The sequence below is a fragment of the Moschus berezovskii genome, chromosome Y, assembly GCF_049115385.1.
Source record: "Moschus berezovskii isolate FMDL1 chromosome Y, NW_MosBer_1.0, whole genome shotgun sequence".
Lineage (NCBI taxonomy): Eukaryota > Metazoa > Chordata > Mammalia > Artiodactyla > Moschidae > Moschus > Moschus berezovskii.
The window spans coordinates 81,401,784-81,425,233 of NC_142489.1; the positions used below are offsets into that span (position 1 = coordinate 81,401,784).

General features: G+C 42.1%; 1 pseudogene; it reads right to left on the minus strand.

Annotated features, from left to right (window-relative positions):
- The window catches only part of LOC148773179 (MYND-type zinc finger-containing chromatin reader ZMYND8-like), a 54,383-nt pseudogene that overhangs the window by 13,179 nt on the left and 17,754 nt on the right, over nt 1-23,450 (minus strand).

Genomic DNA, 23,450 nt, shown 5'->3' on the forward strand with positions numbered 1-23,450 from the left:
ATTTCTAGGATAATGAGGGATGCTGAGCATTTTTTCATGTGTTTATTAGCCATCTGTATGTCTTCTTTGGAGAAATGTCTGTTTAGTTCCTTGGCCCATTTTTGGATTGGGTCTTTTATTTTTGTGGAATTGAGCTGGAGGAGCTGCTTGTATATTTTGGAGATGAATTCTTTGTCAGTTGTTTCATTTGCTATTATTTTATCCCATTCTGAAGGTTGTCTTTACACCTTGCTTATAGTTTCCTTTGCTGTGCAGAAGCTTTTAACTTTAATTAGGCCCCATTTGTTTAGTTTTGCTTTTATTTCCAATATTCTGGGAGGTGGGTCATGGAGGATCCTGCTGTGATTTATGTCGGAGAGTGTTTTGCCTATGTTCTCCTCTAGGAGTTTTATAGTTTCTGGTCTTACATTTAGATCTTTAATCCATTTTGAGTTTATTTTTGTGTGTGGTGTTAGGGAGTGTTCTAGTTTAATTCTTTTATAAGTGGTTGACCAGTTTTCCCAGCACCACTTGTTAAAGAGATTGTCTTTTTTCCATTGAATATTCTTGCATCCCTTGTCAAAGATAAGGTGTCCATAGGTGCGTGGATTTATCTCTGGCTTTCTATTTTGTTCCATTGATCTATATTTCTGTCTTTATGCCAGTCCCATACTGTCTTGATGACTGTGGCTTTGTAGTAGAGCCTGAAGTCCGGCAGCTTGATTCCCACAGTTCCATTCTTCTTCCTCAAGATTGCTTTGGCTATTCGAGGTTTTTTATATTTCCATACAAATTGTGAGATTATTTGTTCTAGCTCTGTGAAAAACACCGTTGGTAGCTTGATAGGGTTTGCATTGAACTTATAAATTACTTTGCATAATATACTCATTTTCACAATACTTATTCTTCCAATCCACGGACACGGTATATTTCTCCATCTACTAGTGTCCTCTCTGATTTCTTTCACCAGTGTTTTATAGTTTTCTATATACAGGTCTTTGGTTTCTTTAGGTATCTATATTCCTTTATTTGTATGGTAAATCTATTTTTATTGTTGAGGAGCCATTGTATTATATTCCATAGTGGCTGCACCATTTTATTCTCCCTCCTGCAGTACACAAGAGCCACATCTTTGTGCCAACACGTGTTACTTTCTGGGTTAATTTTTGGGGGTGGGGTGGAGGGTGGGGGGAAGGGAACGATAGCTATTCTGATCAACGTAAGATAACATTCTTAATACCTTTATTTTATTTTTTAATTTTTATTTTTTATTGGAGGCTAATTACTTTACAATATTATATTGGTTGGTTTCGCCATACATTGACATGAATCTACCACGGGTGTACATGTGTTCCCCTTCTCGAACCCCCCTCCCACCTTCCTCCTAGCCTTATCCTCCCTCTGGGTCATCCCCGTGCACCAGCCCCGAGCATCATGTATCATGCTTCGAACCTGGACTGGTGATTCATTTCACATATGATAATACACATGTTTCAATGTCATTCTCCCAAATCATCCCACCCTCACCCTATCTCACAGAGTCCCAAAGACTGTTCTGTACACCTGTGTCTCTTTTGTTGTCTCCTATACAGGGTTATCCTTAGCATCTTTCTAAATTCCATATATACACATTAGTATACTGTATTGGTGTTTTTCTTTCTGGCTTACTTCACTCTGTAAAATAGGCTCCATTTTCATCCACCTCGTTAGAACTGATTCAAATGTATTCTTTTTAATGGCTGAGTAATACTCCATTGTGTATACGTAAAAAAGCTTTCTTATCCATTCGTATGCAGATGGACATCTAGGTTGCTTCCATGTCCTGGCTATTATAAACAGTGCTGCGATGAACATTGGAGTACATGTGTCTCTTTCAATACTGGTTTCCTCGGTGTGTATGCCCAGGAGTGCGATTGCTAGATCATATGGCAGTTCTGTTTCCAGTTTTTTAAGGAGTATCCACACTGTTCTCCATAGTGGCTGTACTAGTCTGCATTCCCACCAACAGTGTAAGAGGGTTCCCTTTTCTCCACACCCTCTCCAGCATTTATTGCATGTAGACTGTTGGATAGCAGCCATTCTGACTGTTGCGAAATGGTATCTCATTGTGATTTTGATTTGCATTTCTCTGATAATGAGGGATATTGAGCATTTCTTCATGTGTTTGCTGGCCATCTGTATGTCTTCTTAGGAGAAACGTCTGTTTAGTTCTTTGGCCCATTTTTTGATTGGGTCTTTTATTTTTCTGGAATTGAGCTGGAGGAGCTGCTTGTATATTTTGGAGATTAATTTCTTGTCAGTTGTTTCATTTGCTATTATTTTCTCCCATTCTGAAGGCTGTCTTTTCACCTTGCTTATAGTTTCCTTTGCTGCGCAGAAGCTTTTAATTTTAATTAGGTCCCATTTGTTTAGTTTTCTTTTATTTCCAATAATCTGGGAGGTGGATCATGGAGGATCCTGCTGTGATTTATATCGGAGAGTGTTTTGCCTATGTTCTCCTCTAGGAGTTTTATAGCTTCTGGTCTTACATTTAGATCCTTAATCCATTTTGAGTTTAATTTTGTGTATGGTGTTAGGGAGTGTTCTAATTTAATTCTTTTACAAGTGGTTGACCAGTTTTCCCAGCACCACTTGTTAAAGAGATTGTCTTTTCTCCACTGAATATTCTTGTCTCCCTTGTCAAAGATAAGTTGTCCATAGGTCCGTGGATTTATCTCTGGTTTTCTATTTTGTTCCACTGATCTATATTTCTGTCTTTATGCCAGTACTGTACTGTCTTGTCGACTGTGGTTTTGTTTGTAGACCCTGAAGTCCAGGAGGTTGATTAACCTAGTTCCATTCTTCTTCCTCAAGATTGCTTTGCCTATTTGATGTGTTTTGTATTTCCATACAAATTGTGAAATTATTTGTTCTAGCTCTGTGAAAAACACTGTTGGTAGCTTGATAGGGATTGCATTGAACTTATAAATTACTTTGGGTAGTATACTCATTTTCACAATACTTATTCTTCCAATCCACGGACACGGTATATTTCTCCATCTATTATTGTTGTCTCTGATTTCTTTCACCAGTGTTTTATAGTTTTCTCTGTACAGGTCTTTTGTATCTTTAGATAGATACATTACTAAGTATTTTATTCTTTTCTTTGCAACAGTGAATGGAATAGTTTCCTTAATTTCTCTTTCTATTTTCTCATTATTAGTGTGTAGGAATGCAAGGGATTTCGGTGTGTTGATTTTATATCCTGCACCTTTGCTGTATTCATTGATTAACTCTAGTATTTTTTTGGTAGAGACTTTAGGGTTTTCTGTGTATAGCATCATATCATCAGCGAACAGTGAAAGTTTTACTTCTTCTTTTCCAGTTTGGTTTGCTTTTATGTCTTTTTCTGCTCTGATTGCTGTGGCCTAAACTTCCAGAACTATGTTGAACAGTATCGGTGAGAGTGGGCACCCTTGTCTTGTTCCTGAATTTAGGGGAAATGCTTTCAGATTTTCAGCATTGAGGATAATGTTTTCTGTGGGTTTGTCATATATAGCTTTTATTATGTTGAGATATGATCCTTCTATTCCTGCCTTCTGGAGGGTTTTTAACATAAATGGATGTTGAATTTTGTCGAAGGCTTTCTCTGCATCTATTGAGATAATCATATGATTTTTATTTTTCAGTTTGTTAATGTGGTGTATTACCTTAATTGATTTGTGGATATTGAAGAATTCTTGCATCCCTGGGATAAAGCCCACTTGGTCATGATGTATGATCTTCTTAATGTGTTGTTGGATTCTGATTTCTAGAATTTTGTTAAGGATTTTTGCATCTATGTTCATCAGTGATATTGGCCTATAGTTTTCTTTTTTTTTTTTGTGGGATCTTTACCAGGTTTTGGGATTAGGGTGATGGTGGCCTCATAGAATGAGTTTGGAAGTTTCCCTTCCTCAGCAATTTTCTCGAAGAGTTTGAGCATGAGAGGTGTTAGCTCTTCTCTAAGTTTCTGGTAGAATTCAGCTATGAAGCCATCTGGACCTGGGCTTTATTTTGCTGGAAGATTTCTCATTAGAGATTCAATTTCCATGCTTGTGGTGGGTCTGTTCAGATTTTCTATTTCTTCCTGGTTCAGTTTTGGAAAGTTGTACTTTTCTAAGAATTTGGCCATTTCTTCCAAGTTGTCCATTTTATTGGAATATAATTCCTGGTAGTAGTCTCTTATTATCCTTTGTGTTTCTGTGTTGTCTGCTGTGATCTCTCCATTTTCATTTCTACTTTTATTGATTTGGTTTTTCTTCCTTTGTTTCCCGATGAGTCTGGCTAGTGATTTGTCAGTTTTATTCACCCTCTCAAAGAACCAGCTTTTGGTTTTGTTGATTTTTGCCCTGGTCTCTTTTGCTTCTTTTGCATTTATTTCTGCCCTAATTTTTAAGATGTCTTTCCTTATACTCACCCTCGGACTCTTCATTTCTTCCTTTTCTAGTTGCTTTAGGTGTAGAATTAGGTTATTTAGTTGACTTTTTTCTTGTTTATTGAGGTATGCCTGTTTTGCTATGAACCTTCCCCTTAGCACTGCTTTTACAGCGCCCCCCCCCCCAGGTTTTGGGTTGTTGCATTTTCATTTTCATTCGTTTCTATGTATATTTTGATTTCTTGTATGATTCGTTAGTTATTAAGCAATGTGTTGTTCATCCTCCCTATGTTGGCATTTTTAATAGATTTTCTCCTGTAATTGAGATCTAATCTTACTGCATTGTGGTCAGAAAAGATGCTTGGAATGATTTCAAGTTTTTTTGAATTTACCAAGGCTAGATTTATGGCCCAGGATATGATCTAATCTGGAGAAGGTTCCGTGTGATCTTGAGAAGAAGGTGAAATTCACTGTTCTGGGGTGAAATGTCCTATCGATATCAATTAGTTCTAGTTGGTCTATTGGATGATTTAACGTTTGTGTTTCCTTGTTAATTTTTTGTTTAACCGATCTATCCATAGTTGTGAGTGGGGTATTAAATTCTCCCAGTATTATTGTGTTATTGTTAATTTCCTCTTTCATACTTGTTAGCATTTGTCTTACATAATGCGGTGCTCCTATGTTGGGTGCATATATGTTTATAATTGTTATATGTTCTTCTTGGATTGATCCTTTGATCATTATATGGTGTCCTTCTTTGTCTCTTTTCACAGCCTTTGTTTTAAAGTCTATCTTATCTGATATGAGCATTGTGACTCCTGCTTTCTTTTGGTCTCTAATAGTGTGGAATATCTTTTTCCAGTTCTTCACTTTCAGTCTGCATGTGTCCCTCGTTTTGGGGTGGGTCTCTTGTAGGCAACATATATATTGGTCTTGTTTTGGTATCCTTTCAGCTAGTCTTTGTCTTTAGGTTGGGGCATTCAACCCATTTACTTTTAAGGTGATTATTGATACGTATGATCCCATTGCCATTTACTTTATTGTTTTGGGCTCGAGGTGATACACTGTTTCTGTGTTTCCTGTCTAGAGAAGGTCCTTTAGCATTTGTTGGAGAGCTGGTTTGGTGATGCTGAATTCTCTCAGCTTTTGCTTGTCTGTAAAGCTTTTGATTTCTCCTTCATATTTGATTGAGATCCTTGCTGAATACAGTCATCTGGGCTGTAGGTTATTTTCTTTCAGCACTTTAGTATGCCCTGCCATTCCCTCCTTGCCTGAAGAGTTTCTATTGAAAGATCATCGGTTATCCTTATGGGGATCCCCTTATGTGTTGTTTGTTGCTTTTCCCTTGTTGCTTTTAACATTTGTTCTTTGTGTTTGATCTTTGTTAATTTGGTTAATGTGTGTCTTGGGGTATTTCACCTTGGGTTTACCCTGGATGGGACTCTCTGGAATTCTTGGACTTGAGAGATTATTTCCTTCCCCATTTTACGGAAGTTTTCAATTATTATTTCCTCAAGTATTTTCTCATGGTCTTTCTTTTTGTCTTCTTCTGGGACTCCTATGATGCGAATGTTGGGGCGTTTAACATGGTACCAGAGGTCTCTGAGATTGTCCTCATTTCTTTTACTTGGTTCTTCTTTTTTCCTCTCTGTTTCATTTCTTTCTACCAATCTATCTTCTAACTCACTTGTCCTATCATTTGCGTCTTTTTTCTACTGTTGGTTCCCTCCAGAGTGTTTTTGATCTCATATTGTATTCAGTTCAGTTCAGTTCAGTTCAGTCGCTCAGTCATGTCCGACTCTCCACCACCCCATGAATCAAGCATGCCAGGCCTCCCTGTCCACCACCAACTCCCGGAGTTCACTCAAACTCATGTCCACAGAGTCGGTGATGCCATCCAGCCATCTCATTCTCCGTCGTCCCATTCTCCTCCCGCCCCCAACCTTTCCCAGCATCAGAATCTTTTCCAGGGAGTCAACTCATCACATGAGGTGGCCAAAGTATTGCAGTTTCAGCTTTAGCGTCAGTCCTTCCAATGAACACCCAGGATTGATCTCCTTTAAAATGGACTGGTTGGACCTCCTTGCAATACAAGGGACTCTCAAGAGTCTTCTCCAACACCACAGTTCAAAAGCATCAATTCTTCGGTCATCAGCTTTCTTCACAGTCCAACTCTCGCATCCATACATGACCAGGGGAAAAACCATAGCCTTGACTAGACGGACCTTTGTTGGCAAAGTAATGTCTCTGCTTTTTAACATACTATCTAGGTTGGTCATGACTTTCCTTCCAAGGAGTAAGCGTCTTTTAATTTCCTGGCTGCAATCAGCATCTGCAGTGATTTTGGAGCCCCCAAAAATAAAGTCTGACACTGTTTCCACTGTTTTTCCATCTATTTCCCATGAAGTGATGGGACCAGATGCATGATGTTTGCTTTTTGAATGTTGAGCTTCAAGCCAACCTTTTCACTCTCCTCTTTCAGTTTCATCAAGAGGATTTTTAGTTCCTCCTCTCTTTCTGCTATAAGGGTAGTGTCATCTGCATATCTGAGGTTATTGATATTTCTCCCAGCAATCTTGATTCCGGCTTGTGCTTCTTCCAGCCCAGCGTTCCTCAGGATGTACTCTGCATATAATTTAAATAAGCAAGGTGACAATATACAGCCTTGACGTACTCCTTTTCCTATTTGGAACCAGTCTGTTGTATTAAACTCTTAGAGGAGAACATAGGCAAAACACTCTCTGACATAAATCACAGCAGGATCCTCCATGACCCACCTCCCAGCATATTGGAAATAAAAGCAAAAATAAAATAATTGGACCTAATTAAAATGAAAAGCCCTGCACACCAAAGGAAACTATAAATACCGTGAAAGGACAGCCTTCAGAATGGGAGAAAATAATAGCAAATGAAACAACTGACAAATAATCAATCTCTAAAATATACAAGCAGTTCCTGCAGCTCAACTCCAGAAAAATGAACGACCCAATCAAAAAATGGGCCAAAGAACTAAACAGACATTTCTCCAAAGAAGACATCCAGATATCTAACAAACACGTGAAAAATGCTCAACATCCCTCATAACCAGAGAAATGCAAACCAAAACCACAATGAGATACCATTTCACACCAGTCAGAATGGCTGCTATCCAAAAGTCTACATGCAATAAATGCTGGAGAGGGTGTGGAGAAAAGGGAACCCTCTTACACTGTTGGTGGGAATGCAGACTAGTACAACCACTATGGAGAACAGTGCGTAGATTCCTTAAAAATCTGTAAATAGTACTGCCATAGGATCCAGCAATCGCACTCCTGGGCATACACACCGAGGAAACCAGTATTGAAAGAGACACATGTACTCCAATGTTCATCGCAGCACTGATTATTTTAGCAAGGAATTGGAAGCAACCTAGATGTCCATCTGCAGACGAATGGATAAGAAAGCTTTGGTACATATACACAATGGTTATTACTCTCAGTTAAAAAGGATACATTTGAATCAGTTCTAATGAGGTGGATGAAACTGGAGCCTATTGTACAGAGTGAATTAAGCCAGAAAGAGAAATACCAATACATTATACTATCGCATCTATGTGGAATTTAGAAAGATGATAATAATAACCCTGTACACGGAACAGCAAAAGAGACACAGATGTACAGAACAGTCTTTTGGTCTCTGTCTGAGTGTGCGAAGGTGGGATGATTTGGGAGAATGACATTGAAATATGTATATTATCATATGAGAAACGAATCGCCAGTCCAGGTTCAATGCATGATACAGAATGGTGTCATGGTATTGGGAGGGATGTGGGAGAGAGGTTCAAGATGGGGAACACATGTACACCCGTGGCGGATTCATGTCAATGTATGGCAAAACCAATACAATATTGTAAAGTAATTAGCCTCCAATTAAAATAAATATTTTTTTAAAGATATTAATCCAACTTCAAAAATGCAAAAAAAATAAAAATAAAAATTGAAATAAAGTAGGGTCTTCTTTTGGCAAGGTACAAGTAGGTTTAAAAATGAAAATTAAAGGAGTAATAGAGGACTTATAAAAGTTTTTAAAATGATAAACATAAATTTATTATCTAGGAACTTCTCTGGAGCTGTTGCAGACAGTGTGGGGTCTGTTCAGTTTCAGATAGTTCCTTGATCCGTCTTATAATTCTCAAGATCTATAGGCCCCTTCCCACGTAGTCGGTGCTAACTGCAGGGTTTTGATCTGTTGCACCTGCCACTTCGAAAGTAGTTCCTTGTTTATTGTAGCTTCTCTTTGCTGGTCTCTTCAGTGTCTAACATCCACCCTGACACAAAGGGGCAAAAGTGGTCACTTTTTTAGGTTCATTTGTTCAGTCCTGCTGTGGGGAGGGAGTAACACTGCAAACAAGTATCACTGGTGTGTGTGGGGAGTGCTCGCAGTGTTTCAGCCGCACTGGGTTTGTGCTCATGGTATGTGTGCTTTCACGGTCTACCCTTTTTAGTCTCTAGGTTGCTCTGCCAGGAACTGTCTGGGGCGGGCCCTGGGTTGCGTGCACTTCCCAGGTCTAACCTGCTCAGGTTCAGGTTCTCAGGTACTCCACAAAGGTTCAGACTAGGTTGGGCCCTTCCCAGGTCCCAGCAACTGTGGCGACCAGGTTCTTGGTGAGCACAGTCTCCCACAGGTGTGTGTGTGTGTCTTATCACCTCCCCCATCTCTGTGTGTGTGTGTGTGTGTCTTATCGCCTCCCCCATCCGAGCTGCTTGGGTTTCTGGGTTGCTGTGGGCACATCCCTCTCAGGTGTGCACTGTGTCTCTTCTGGGGAGCTGATCTCTGGCCGCAACCCTCCCAGCAGATGTCAACCGTCCAGAATCCCAAGAAGTCTTGGTTAGCAACGGAACCTATTTGCAGTTTGGTACAGGATGCCTCTCTGGGGTCAAGATTTCCCCTTTCTGGCTCTGGATGACCCCTGCCTGCCTGTCTTCTGACAGGGGATGGGCTGGTCTGAAGCCTGCTAGCTCTCCTCTGGCATTCACTCAGTCCTTTGTTCTGTGTGAAGGCCTGGCAGAGACTGAGGTTAGGGCTTTCACGGGATAATTCTCTGTTTTGTCTTGTTTTGTTTTTTTCCCTCTCTCTCTCTGGCTATCCCACAGTTTGGGTGGCTATCTCATGTTAGTTCCATCAGATTGCCCTCAGGGCATTCAGGCCTGATCCTTACCCTAAGCAATACAGCCCGCGCATCCCTGTTCAGCCCCCATTTGCTGGTGGTGGCTGCGTGTGCCAGGAGTTGCCGTTAGGCACGGCACAATCTGTAGGTTTTATTTATTTATTTTTTCTCCTATTTATGCTGCCCTCTGAGATTCCAAAACTCCCCACACACCCTCTAGTGAGAGTGTTTCCTGGTGTTTGGAAATTTCTCCTCTTTTAAGACTCCCTTCCCGGGATGGATCTCCATCCCTACCTCTTTTTTCTCTCTTTTTATCTTTTATATTTTGTCCTACCTCCTTTCGAACACAATGGGCTACTTTACTCGGTCCTGATGTCCTCTGCCAGCATTCAGAGGTTGTTTTGTGGAATTTGCTCAGCGTTTAAATGTTTTGTTGTTGTTGTTTTGAAAATGAATTTCTGGGGGAGAAAGTGATCTCCCCATCCTATTCCCCTGCTATCTTAGGGCCACCTCTCCTGATGACCTTTAGGATGGATTGGTTGGCTCGCCTTGCAGTCCAAGGGACTCTCAAGAGTCTTCCCTAACACGAGAGTTCAAAAGCATCAATTCTTCGCTGCTCAGCTTTCTTTACAGTCCAACTCTCACATCCATACATGACCACTGGAAAAACCATAGCCTTGGCTAGATGGACCTTTGTTGGCAAAATAATGTCTCTGTTTTTTAATACGCTGTCTAGATTGGTCATCACTTTCCTTACTCCCAGGAGTAAGAGTCTTTTAATTTCATGGCTGCAATCAGCATCCGCAGTGATTTTAAGCCTACCCAAAAAGTTAGCCACTGTTTCCCCTTCTATTTGCCATGAACTGATGGGACCGGATGCCATGATCTTAGTTTTCTGAATGTTGAGCTTTAAGCCAACCTTTTCACTTTCCAGTTCTTCTTCACTTTCTCCCATACTGTATGTAAAAGTTTTGAGCAGGATTTTGGCCCAAAAAATAAAAGTAAAACATCCTAAAAGCAGCTTTATTTTATCTCTGACCTGAAGTTTTGGGTGTGGGCCATAATCACTCACCTGGCATCCCAAAGCCTAACCATTCTGGAAACCATAGGGTATTTTGGGTGAAGGGGAGGAAGTGTATATTTGGGGCCAAATTCATTTGGAAAGAAGAAAATATAAATCCAAGCTGAAGTGATGAAAGTGTGCTGACAGTGTTCAATCATCACCATGGCTATAAACAGGTATGATTTTTGCCCCCTTCCTTTGTCAATGACACAACAGTGCCTGGAGACATTTTGGGTTGTTTCTCACATTCAGAGGGTAGAAGACCAGGAATTCGGCTCAACATCCCAGACGGACAGGACAGCTGTCACCACAGCAAAACATATGACACCAATGTCAGTAGCTTCAAGGCTGAGAAATCCTCATTTATCAAACACAACAGGAACAACTGTACTGTATTAATGAAGAAATGTTGTATCTAATTGTGGAAGGGAGTTACACTTTACCTCGTTAAAATCTGGAATATTCTGACACGTGATAGTTGCAAGGTTTCAGGTAACTCCACATCAATTAAATAAACAAAAAGAATGAAGCATGGCGACAGGTCAGGGTGAGGGAGAGGAGGTTTTTCTAAAAACAGCACTTGGCCTTGTTGTTTGACATCTCCGCATAATCATGAAGATGGTCACATAGCAAAAATATCTAAAGAGATTCATTGATTTCTGTCGGTACCTCCCTGAAATATTTGCATTCACACTTGGGACTCTCTTGGGACTTCCCTGGAGGTCCAGTGGTTAAGCCTCCATGCTCCCAATGCAGAGGACACAGGTTCAGTCGCTGGTCAGGGCACTAGGATACCATATGCTGCTCAGTGTGGCCAAAAAAAAAAAAAAAAAAGCTGAAGCACACGGTTCGTCGGTTAAGGCCCCTCAGAACATCTTCCTGGAGACGTTCCCCTCTTTTTTCTGGGTGCCAGCCTCACTCTGACTGTCTTCTCACATCAATGGTTCCACTTGGGGTTCCCCTCACTTCTCCATCACGGCGTTCAGTGCTCTCAACAAGTCCTGCGACTTGTCATTTCCCCTAGAGACCCATTTGAAACTGGCTTGCACTGATATTATCCTAGGAAGAAAATTCAACGAGGCTTTGAAAAAAAATAAGGGGGTCGCTTCAGAACTGGACATTTCAATCTTTTAACCACTCTTTTCTCTATGTAATCACCTAAATTCAGGAAGCTTGGGATACTACCTCTTGAACACCAAGAGCACTCGAATAAAAAAGTCCAAACTTCAGGAGATGACAAAGCAGCCAGTTTTACATGGGACCCAAATAACTGGTTTCTTGGTTTCGCCAGTGGGTCAACCACTCAGGCTCTGGCTTCAGCCGTTTGATTAGAAGTTCAAGAGAGAGCACATGAACACCCGGGGTGGATTCATGTCAATGTATGGCAAAACAAATATAATATTGTAATTAGCCTCTAAAAAAAAAAATAAATAAATAAATAAATAAAAAAGAAAGGAAAAAAAAAAAGAAAGGCTGAGAGAGAAATTAGATTAAATAAACATTGTTATCTTCTAACTGTTAAAATAAAAAAAAAGAAGTGAGGTGATCACACAGGGCAGGGTGTGTCTCCACAGCAGCAGTTTCCTACCCAAGTGAAGAAATACCCTCAACTACCACCATCAAGGCAGAGTGAGCCTGGTAACTGGAGCCAGAACCTGACAGCGGTCTCCGGAGAACTTCTTCAGGGGCCTCCACAGCAGCCCAGAGAAAACACCCTTAGCAAACAGGGAATGAAGAATGGGAAGGAAGCTTAAGAGAGAGGAGACACATATTTACATACAGCTGGTTGACACTGTTGTACAGCGGAAACTAACACAACATGGTAAAGCAATTTTACTCCAATATTTAAAAACTTAAAAAAAAAAAAAGTGAAACACTCAAAACAACCACAAAACAAGAATGACAAGTGTCATCTCTGACTTCAGCTATTGTGCTACCAGTAGTGTTCTTAGAACACTTACGATTGTTATATAATTCCATCATCATGCATTTTATTGCATCCATCATCTGAGAGATAAACAATTCGTGTTATCAACTTCCCTGAGGCTTTTGCTAGGTGACATATATCTAAATCTTTCTGTATACAGCAAAGAAAACCATAAACAAAACAAAAAGACAACCTTCACAATGGGAGAAAAATTTGCAAATGAAACAACTCACAAGGAATTAATCTCCAAAAGGAATTATAAGCTCATGGACATCACCAGATGGTCAACACCGAAATCAGATTGATTATATTCTTTGCAGCCAAAGATGGAGAAGCTGTATACAGTTAGCAAAAACAAGACCAAGAGCTGACTGTGGCTCAGATCATGAACTCCTTATTGCCAAATTCAGACTTAAATTGAAGAAAGTAGGGAAAACCACTAGACCATTCAGATATGACCTAAATCAAATCCCTTATGATTATACAGTGGAAGTGAGAAATAGATTTAAGGGACTAGATCTGATAGATAGAGTGCCTGATGAACTCTGGACGGACGTTCGTGACATTGTACAGGAGACAGGGACCAAGATCATCCCCATGGAAAAGAAATGCAAAAAAGCAAAATGGCTGTCTGAGGAAGCCTTACAAATAGCTGTGAAAAGAAGTGAAGCGAAAAGCAAAGGAGAAAAGGTAAGATATAAGCATCTGAATGCAGAGTTCCAAAGAATAGCAAAGAGAGATAAGAGAGCCTTCCTCAGTGATCAATGCAAAGAAATAGAGGAAAATAACAGAATAGGAAAAACAAGAGATGTCTTGAAGAAAATTAGAGATTCCAAGGGAACATTTCATGCAAAGATGGGCTCGATAAAGGACAGAAATGGTATGGACCTAACAGAAGCAGAAGATATTAAGAAGAGGTGGCAAGAATACACAGAAGAACTGTACAGAAAATATCTTCACGACCAAGATAGTCACGATAACGTGATAACTGACCTAGAGCCAGACATCTTGGAATGTGAAGTCAAGTGGGCCTTAGAAAGCATCACTACGAACCAAGCTAGTGGAGGTGATGGAATTCCAATTGAGCTATGTCAAAACTTGAAAGATGATGCTGTGAAAGTGCTGCACTCAATATGCCAGCAAATGTGGAAAACTCAGCAGTGGCCACAGGACTGGAAAAGGTCAGTCTTCATTCTAATCCCAAAGAAAGGCAATGCCAAAGAATGCTCAAACTACCGCACAATTGCACTCATCTCAAACGCGAGTAAAGTCATGCTCAAAATTCTCCAAGCCAGGCTTCAGCAATATGTGAACCGTGAACTCCCAGATGTTCAAGCAGGTTTTAGAAAAGGCAGAATCACCAGAGATCAAATTGCCAACATCCGCTGGATCATGGAGAAAGCAAGAGAGTTCAAGAAAAAAATCTATTTCTGCTTCATTGACTATGCCAAAGCCTTTGACTGTGTGGATCACAATAAACTGTGGAACATTCTGAAAGAGATGGGAATCCCAGACCACCTGACCTGCCTCTTGAGAAACCTGTATGCAGCTCAGGAAGCAACAGTCAGAACTGTACATGGAACAATAGACTGGTTCCAAATAGGAAAAGGAGTGCGTCAAGGCTGTATATTGTCACCTTGCTTATTTAACTTATATACAGAGTACATCATGAGGAACGCCTGGCTGGAAGAAGCACAAGCTGGAATCAAGATTGCTGGGAGAAATATCAATAACCTCAGATATGCAGATGACACTACCCTCATGTCAGAAAGTGAAGAGGAACTCAAAAGCCTCTTGTTGAAAGTGAAAGAGGAAAGTGAAAAGGTTGGCTTGAAGCTCACCATTCAGAAAACAAGGATCATGGCATCTGGTCCCATCACTTCATGGGAAATAGATGGAAAGACAGTGGAAACAGTGTCAGACTTTATTTTTTTGGGCTCCAAAATCACTGCAGATGCTGATTGCAGCCAGGAAATTAAAAGACGCTTACTCCTTGGAAGAAAATTATGACCAACCTTGATAATATATTGAAAAGCAGAGACATTACTTTGCCAACCAAGGTCCGTCTTGTCAAGGCTATGGTTTTTCCTGTGGTCATGTATGGATGTGAGAGTTGGACTGTGAAGAAAACTGATCGCCGAAGAATTGATGCTTTTGAACTGTGGTGTGGAGACGACTCTTGAGAGTCCCTTGTACCGCCAGGAGATCCAACCAGTCCATTCTAAGGGAGATCGATCCTGGGTGTTCATTGGAAGGACTGATGCTAAAGCTGAAGCTGCAATACTTTGGCCACCTCATGCGACGAGTTGACTCACTGGAAGAGACCCTGATGCTGGGAAAGGTTGGGGGCGGGAGGAGAAGGGGACGACCGAGAGTGAGATGGCTGGATGGCATCACCGACTCTGTGGACATGAGTTTGAGTGAACTCCGGGATTTGATGATGGACAGGGAGGCCTGGCGTGCTGTGATTCATGGGGTCGCGGAGAGTCAGACACGACTGAGCGACTGAGCTGAACTGAACTGAACTGAACTGAAGCTCAATATATAAAAACAAACAACAACAACAAACAAAAACCAAATAACCCAATCAAAAAATGGGCGGGGGCGGGCGGAGGTCTCAATAGACATTTCTCCAAAGAAGACATACAGATGGCCCACAAACACATGAAAAGGTGCTTAACGAAACTAATTATTAGACAAATGCAAATCAAAACTACCGTGAGGAGTCAACCTGACACCAATCAGAATGGCCGTCATCAAAAAATCTGAAACTATAAACGCTGGAAACAGTATGAAGAAAAGGGAACCCTCCTAAGTAGTTGGTGCGAATGTAAACTGGTATAGCCACTAAGGAGAACTATATGGATGCTTCTTAAAAACTGAAAATAAGCTACCATGTGACCCAGCAATCCTACTCCTAGGCCTGTATCTGGAGAAAACCATAATTCAAAGGGATGCACGCACCCCAGTGTTCACTGTAGCACTATTTACAATAACCAGGGCAGGGACAAAACCAAAAATGTAAATTGACAGAGGAATGTATATAGAAGATGTACATATATGCAACAACGTATTGCTCACCCATTACAAGGCATGAAACAGTGCCGTGTGCAGAGATGTGGGTGAATCTGCTGCTGCTGCTATGCCGCTTCAGTCATGTCTGACTCTGTGCCCCACCATAGACAGCAGCCCACCAGGCACCTCCGTCCCTGGGATTCTCTAGGCAAGAACAATGGAGTGGGTTGCCATTTCCTTCTCAATGCATGAAAGTGAAAAGTGAAACTGAAGTCGTTCGGTCGTGTCTGACTCTTTGAGACCCCATGGACTGCAGCCTACCAGGCTCCTCCGCCCATGGAATTTTCCAGGCAAGAGTACTGGAGTGGGGTGCCATTGCTTTCTCCGTGGGTGAACCTAGAGACTGTCAAACAGAGTGAAGTAAGATAGGAAGAGAAACCATATTGTCCAATGTCGCTTATATGTGGAATCCAAAAAGATGGCAGAGATGAGAGTCACAGAAACAGAGTCACAGATGTAGCGAACAAAGTTACGGCTACCAAAGTAGGGGAATGGGGATTGGGGAGATTCAGCTTGGGAGACTGCGACTGACATATGCACATACTGTACATATACACTACTATGTATACAAGAGATAACTTATGAGAACCTACTGTCCAGCACAGGGAACTCTAATCAATGCTCTCCGGTGACCTAAATGGGCACATACCTGCCACCCCCTCCCACATCACAGGAGGGACAGAAGGGGATGGGAGAACAAACCAGGTCTCAGATCTGGCCCAGCCACTGCCAAGACATCGCTGTGCTATGCAGTTTGCTCCAATTCAGCAAGAAAATAGGATAAGGGGCACCCTTGTATCTGATGCCCGAGTTTGTTCCTGCAATTGTATCTTATCATCCACAGTTCTCTCTGAGCCCCATTCATAAAGCAAGAATAATAACAGTGCCCCCTTGTAGGGTGTGCACAAGGATTAAGGGAGAAAAAGAGGAGACCGTGGTTCACAACCTGCTGAGGAGTTCATAAAGAAATACCTGTTTTCTTATTTTCACAAAGGAATTAATTCTCATAAACATGTAATCGCAAAGTTGCTGCCAACCCCCAAAACAGTAACCTCCAAAGAACCCCCAAAATAGGCAGAAAATGAATAAAGAAAGTATCTGTTGAAATGTTGCTCCTACCCTTTGTTGCAGAGACCACAGGGGGAGGCTGCCAGCAAAAACACTTTGTGCTTTACGGTCCGTCATACTGCAGGGATCTCCCTGCTCAGGCCCATTTAAAATATTCAAACAAAATGAGAAAACTCTAGAAAGTGGATGAAAGTCAATACTTTACTAATGCCATAGTTACATTTCATTTTAAAGAAATCATGGATTTTTGATCTGACCTTCATTCTCACTTCCAAATGCAGCAAAGAACTCAACATTAATAAAAAAGAGCCCTTCTGCCAAAACACACAACTCTGGGTCACCTCAGACACAAGCAAGTTGCCCAGGTCCAAAACTATGTCTCTGTATTCATTTTCCTAACAGCGATGAAAATGCCTATCCAAAAGCTCATTCCTCAATTTTGTTCCACAAGTAAAGCGGAGGGCTATAGGAGATGGAATAAAAATGGCTACAGGAGAGGAGAACACTGGCTTGGCGTGAACACTAGCCAGAGCTGCGTGGCAGCCTCAGTTTTCTCATCTGTCAATAGATGACTTGGACCAAATCAATGGGAGGCGATACAAGAAGTCCAACCAATGGCAAGCAAACAAGAAGCCATCTGGGGGGACTCCCCTCATGGTCCAGTGGCTAAGATTCTGCACCTCCAATGCAGAGGGCCTGGATTTGATTCCTGGTCAGAGAACTAGATCCCACGTGTGAACTAAGAATTTGCACACAACAACTAAAGACCTGGGTCAGCCAAACAGATAAGCAATTAAAAAATGAAAGCCATTTGGGCAATACCGGACATCTTAAATCAGTTAATTTTAAAAATTACCCTCTTTCAATTCTCTTGTCATTCTACAGCAGCTCTTGTTAGGAAGAAAGGCTCCAAGTGGTACCATTAATTCTTTAATAAATTTTATTTATGCATTTATTTTTGGCTGTGCTGGGTCTTTGCTGCTTTGCAAGGTTTCATCTAGTTGCAGTGAATTGGGGTTACTCTCTAGTTGCAGTTTACGGGCTTCTCAGTGTGGTGGTTTCCCTTGTTGTAGAGCATGGGCTCTAGTCACAGGCTTCAGTAGTTGCAGTTCCCAAGCTCTAGAGCACAGGCTCAGTAGTTGTGGTGCGTGGGTTTACTTGTTCCAGGGCATGAGGGATCTTCCCCAATGAGGGACGGACCCCATATCTCCTGCAGTGGCTGGAGGATTCTTTACCGACAAGCCACCAGGAAAGCTTGTATTAATTCTTTAACACTTGCATGCTAATCACTGGTTTTTAACAGAATGAAGATGGACTTAGGCTTCAAGCCTTGAAGAATAGGATCTGGTGAGTTTAGACTTAATTTTATTTCTGTTAAGTCACTAGAAATAAAAATATGAAGTCAATCCTAGTTCAAGGTGATGAACAGGTAAGTAAAAAACCTTGAGGCTGCCACTACACCTAATAGTTGAACACTTCTTGTTCTGAAACTCAGGGATTTGATAAAAATTCTTGTTGTGTTCAAAACGGGGGGACAGAAATACTAAATAAGAGACGTAACCCCAAGACTTGGATTTTATCTCTTTAGCCACACTGACTCTTAAGCGGGGTTGGTTGCTTTAAAAAGCCACATGTAACAACAATCAGTTTGTAGACACCGGACAGCTGTGGTCAGCAGGCCTGGTGTGAATTCACAAGTCAGCTCAAAGCCAGGTCAAGAGGATATTCTAGATGCTGGCTGTTACCATTCAAATGCCAATTAGACATTCACGGATTACGCAACCCTGGACAAGCTGTGTGACCTGGCCAGATCTCAGTATGCTCATCTATAAAATGCGTGTGAGGACATCCCTGGAAGACCAGTGGTTAAGACTTTGCCTTCCAATGTTGGCGGCAGTACAGGTTTGATTCCCTAGTCAGGGAGATAAGGTTCCACATGACTTGTAGTCAAAACACCAAAAGGTTTTAAAAGAAGGACAATAAAGCAATATTACAACAAATTCAGTAAAGACTTTAAAAAATGTTCACACTTAAAGAAAATATATTATTAATAAGAAGCCCAGTGAGAAGTTAGGCAGCAACCTGCTTTCATTCTATGTATACATAGAACATAACTATGTATCAATTGCTGTTCAAGGCACCAGCAGGGAGCAGAAGGGACTCCCCAGAGAGCTGCAATTCTGGTGGTGATTTTCACTCCCTGGGTTCCAAAGACATGAACCTGAACATCACTCGAGAGCGCTCTCATCCGACAGCAAGGATATCTGCAAGGTTTCAGTTCAGTTCAGTTCAGTTCAGTCGCTCAGTCGTGTCCGACTCTCCGCGACCCCATGAATCACAGCACGCCAGGCCTCCCTGTCCATCACCAACTCCCGGAGTACACTCAAACTCATGTCCACAGAGTCGGTGATGCCATCCAGCCATCTCATTCTCCGTCGTCCCCTTCTCCTCCCGCCCCCAACCTTTCCCAGCATCAGAGTCTTTTCCAGTGAGTCAACTCGTCTCATGAGGTGGCCAAAGTATTGGAGTTTCAGCTTTAGCATCAGTCCCTCCAATGAACATCCAGGATTGATCTCCTTTAGAATGGACTGGTTGGATCTCCTTGCAGTATAAGGGACTCTCAAGAGTCTTCTCCAACACCACAGTTCAAAAGCATCGATTCTTCGGCGATCAGCTTTCTTCACAGTCCAACTCTCACATCCATACATGACCACGGGAAAAACCATTGCCTTGACTAGACGGACCTTGGTCGGCAAAGTAATGTCTCTGCTTTTTAATATACTATCAAGGTTGGTCATAACTTTCCTTCCAAGGAGCAAGCGTCTTTTAATTTCATGGCTGCAATCAGCATCTGCAGTGATTTTGGAGCCCAAAAAAACAAAGTCTGACACTGTTTCCACTGTTTTTCCATCTATTTCCCATGAAGTGATGGGACCAGATGCCATGATCTTTGTTTTCTGAATGTTGAGCTTCAAGCCAACCTTTTCACTCTCCTCTTTCACTTTCATCAAGAGGCTTTTGAGTTCCTCTTCACTTTCTGCCATAAGGGTAGTGTCATCTGCATATCTGAGGTTATTGATATTTCTCCCAGCAATCTTGATTCCAGCTTGTGCTTCTTCCAGCCCAGCGTTCCTCATGATGTACTCTGCATATAAGTTAAATAAGCAAGGTGACAATATACAACCTTGACGCACTCCTTTTCCTATTTGGAACCAGTCTGTTGTTCCATGACCGGTTCTAACTGTTGCTTCCTGACCTGCATACAGGTTTCTCAAGAGGCAGGTCAGGTGGTCTGGGATTCCCATCTCTTTCAGAATTTTCCACAGTTTATTGTGATCCACACAGTCAAAGGCTTTGGCATAGTCAATGAAGCAGAAATAGATGTTTTTCTGAAACTTACTTGCCCAAATTCAACAGTGAGCATAAAAGCACTTGGCAAATTAAGAGAGAAGTAGAGAGGAGGGCTGGGGTGGTGGATGGGATACATTGGGAATCTGGGATTAGCAGATGCAAACTATTACACATAGAATAAACAATAAGGTCCTCCTGATAGCACAGGGAACTACAATCAATATCCTGAGATAAACCATAATGGAAAGGGATGTGAAAAAGTATATGTGAATATAACTGAATCATTTTCTTATAGAGTAGAAATTAACAGAACATTGTACACCACCTATACTTCAATATAATAAATTTTAAAAGACAGAAGACAGAACCTAAATGGAGAGTGTGCCCACAAGTGAACACACAGCAGGCAAGCCTGCCCACCACATCCCTAACAAGGAACATGCCAAGAGGACAGGCGAGTTGAGGAGGGACTCCACCACTTCCTGGTCCCCTTTAATTCCTGCAAATATCCAAGGCTGGTCCTCCCCTATCACGCAACTGGCACTCACGTGGCTAGTGTACTTGGTGGTCTCTGCATCGTCATCAGCTGAAGCGGTGGTGATGGGCTGCCCTGACGGAGGATGCAAGGGTGCTTGTGGAACCTGAGCTGGTGACCAGGGGAGACAACAAGGTGCTGGTCACCGGGGTGATGGTGGAGGTGGATGGGTTCTGTGTGATCACTTTCTGCTGGACAGCAGGGAAAGCAAAAGTTCTTGGTCACCCCACTGCCTGGGGAAGGCGGTCCCCGCTCGAAGATGTGGTGGGAGCAGGGCCCAATCCACACTCTTTGAGTTTCTCTGCTTTCAAGGGACAAAGATTCTCCCATTGGCCAAACTTGAGCAAGGCTCCATGGAGTCCTTTCTCAGCAAGGCCTACACCTGGGTCTTTAAGGAGTAACACAGTTTCCAACAGCTCAAGGCTGCATCCCTAGGATGAACCCCACCCCTTTAAAGTCCCCACCTAAGAAAACTCACGATAATCACGATAACGTGATCACTGACCTAGAGCCAGACATCTTGGAATGTGAAGTCAAGCGGGCCTTAGAAAGCATCACTACGAACAAAGCTAGTGGAGGTGATGGAATTCCAATTGAGCTATTTCAAAACTTGAAAGATGATGCTGTGAAAGTGCTGCACTCAACATGCCAGCAAATTTGGAAAACTCAGCAGTGGCCACAGGACCGGAAAAGGTCAGTCTTCATTCCAATCCCAAAGAAAGGCAAGGCCAAAGAATGCTCAAACTACTGCACAATTGGACTTATCTCACATGCTAGTAAAGTCATGCTCAAAATTCTCCAAGCCAGGCTTCAGCAATATGTGAACCGTGAACTCCCAGATGTTTTAGAAAAGGCAGAGGCACCAGAGATCAACTTGCCAACATCCGCTGGATCATGGAGAAAGCAAGAGATTTCCAGTAAAACATCTATTTCTGCTTCATTGACTATGCCAAAGCCTTTGACTGTGTGGATCACAATAAACTGTGGAAACTTCTGAAAGAGACGGGAATACCAGACCACCTGACCTGCCTCTTGAGAAACCTGTATGCAGGTCAAGAAGCAACAGTCAGAACTGGACATGGAACAACAGACTGGTTCCAAATAGGAAAAGGAGTATACAGTATAATGTTGTATACTGTCACCCTGCTTATTTAACTTATATGTAGAGTACATCATGAGGAACGCTGGGCTGGAGGAAGCACAAGCTGGAATCAAGATTGCTGGGAGAAATATCAATATCCTCAGATATTCAGATGACATCACCCTTATGGCAGAAAGTGAAGAGGAACTCAAAAGCCTCTTCATGAAAGTGAAAGAGGAGAGTGAAAAGGTTGGCTTGAAACTCAACATTCAGAAAGCAATCATCATGGCATCTGGTCCCATCACTTCATGGGAAATAGATGGGGAATCAGTGGAAACAGTGTCAGACTTTATTTTTTGGGACTCCAAAATCACTGCGGATGCTGACTGCAGCCAGGAAATTAAAAGACGCTTACTCCTTGGAAGGAAAGTTATAACCAAACCAGATAGTATATTAAAAAGCAGAGACATTACTTTGCCAACCAAGGTCCGTCTAGTCAAGGCTATGGTTTTTCCTGTGGTCATGTATGGATGTGAGACTTGGACTGTGAAGAAAGCTGATCGCCGAAGAATTGATGCTTTTGAACTGTGGTACTGGAGAAGACCCTGTTCCTTGTACTGCAAGGAGATCCAACCAGTCCATTCTAAAGGAGATCAATCCAGGGTGTCCATTGGAAGGACTGATTCTAAAGCTGAAACTGCAACACTTTGGCCACCTCATGCGACAAGTTGACTCACTGGAAAAGACTCCGATGCTGGGAAGGATTGCGGGCGGGAGGAGACGGGGACGACAGAGAATGAGATGGCTGGATGGCATCACCGACTCGATGGACATGAGTTTGAATGAACTCCGGGTGTTGGTGCTGGACAGGGAGGCCTGGCGTGCTGTGATTCATGGGGTTGCAAAGAGTCGGATACGACTGAGCAACTGAAGTGAACTGAAGAAAACTCAAGGCTGCCAATAGAATGGCCTGCTTGATCCAGTCAACACCTAACGATAGGGCCCACTGCCCAGTCTCTATGGGAGGGCAGAAGCCTACCTTTAAGAGGGAACAGAGTTAGCAAACCCAGATATTTCACATGGACCAACACCCTCTTCCCACTTTTTGTAAAACTTTCATTTTCTGACTCTATAGAGTCCCCATGATTCCCACTCCCTATTCCCAAATGCTCCCTTTAAAACTCCAGTGCCCTGTGTACACACTGGAGTTGACTTCAGTTCATGCTGGACATTTTGCCCTATGGCAACAGTAAACAGCAGATTAAAATCTATCCTAACTACTTCATCTAAAGGCCAGTTTTATTTATCTTTAACAGGACAATCTGGGAATTAGGAACCATACCATCAATGAGTTCCTTCTTGCCAACTCCCAAGTTCCCCTGGAAGGATCATTATACTTCAGTTCAGTTCAGTCGCTCAGTCGTGTCTGACTCTTTGCGACCCCATGAATCACAGCACGCCAGGCCTCCTGTCCATCACCAACTCCTGGAATTCACTCAAACTCAGGTCCATCAAGTCGGTGATGCCATCCAGCCACCTCATTCTCTGTTGTCCCCTTCTCCTCCCGCCCCCAATCCCTGCCAGCATCAGAGTATTTTCCAGTGAGTCAACTCTTTGCATGAGGTGGCCAAAGTATTGGAGCTTCAGCTTTAGCATCAGGCTTTCCAATGAACACCCAGGACTGTTCTTTTTTAGAATGGACTGGTTGTATCCCCTTGCAGTCCAATGTGTATATACACATACATAAATATATATGCATACATGAATTAGAAAAACATCTTATGGTTAACAATACCTCTGAGAAAGGGTGAAGAATGAAATAGAAAGTC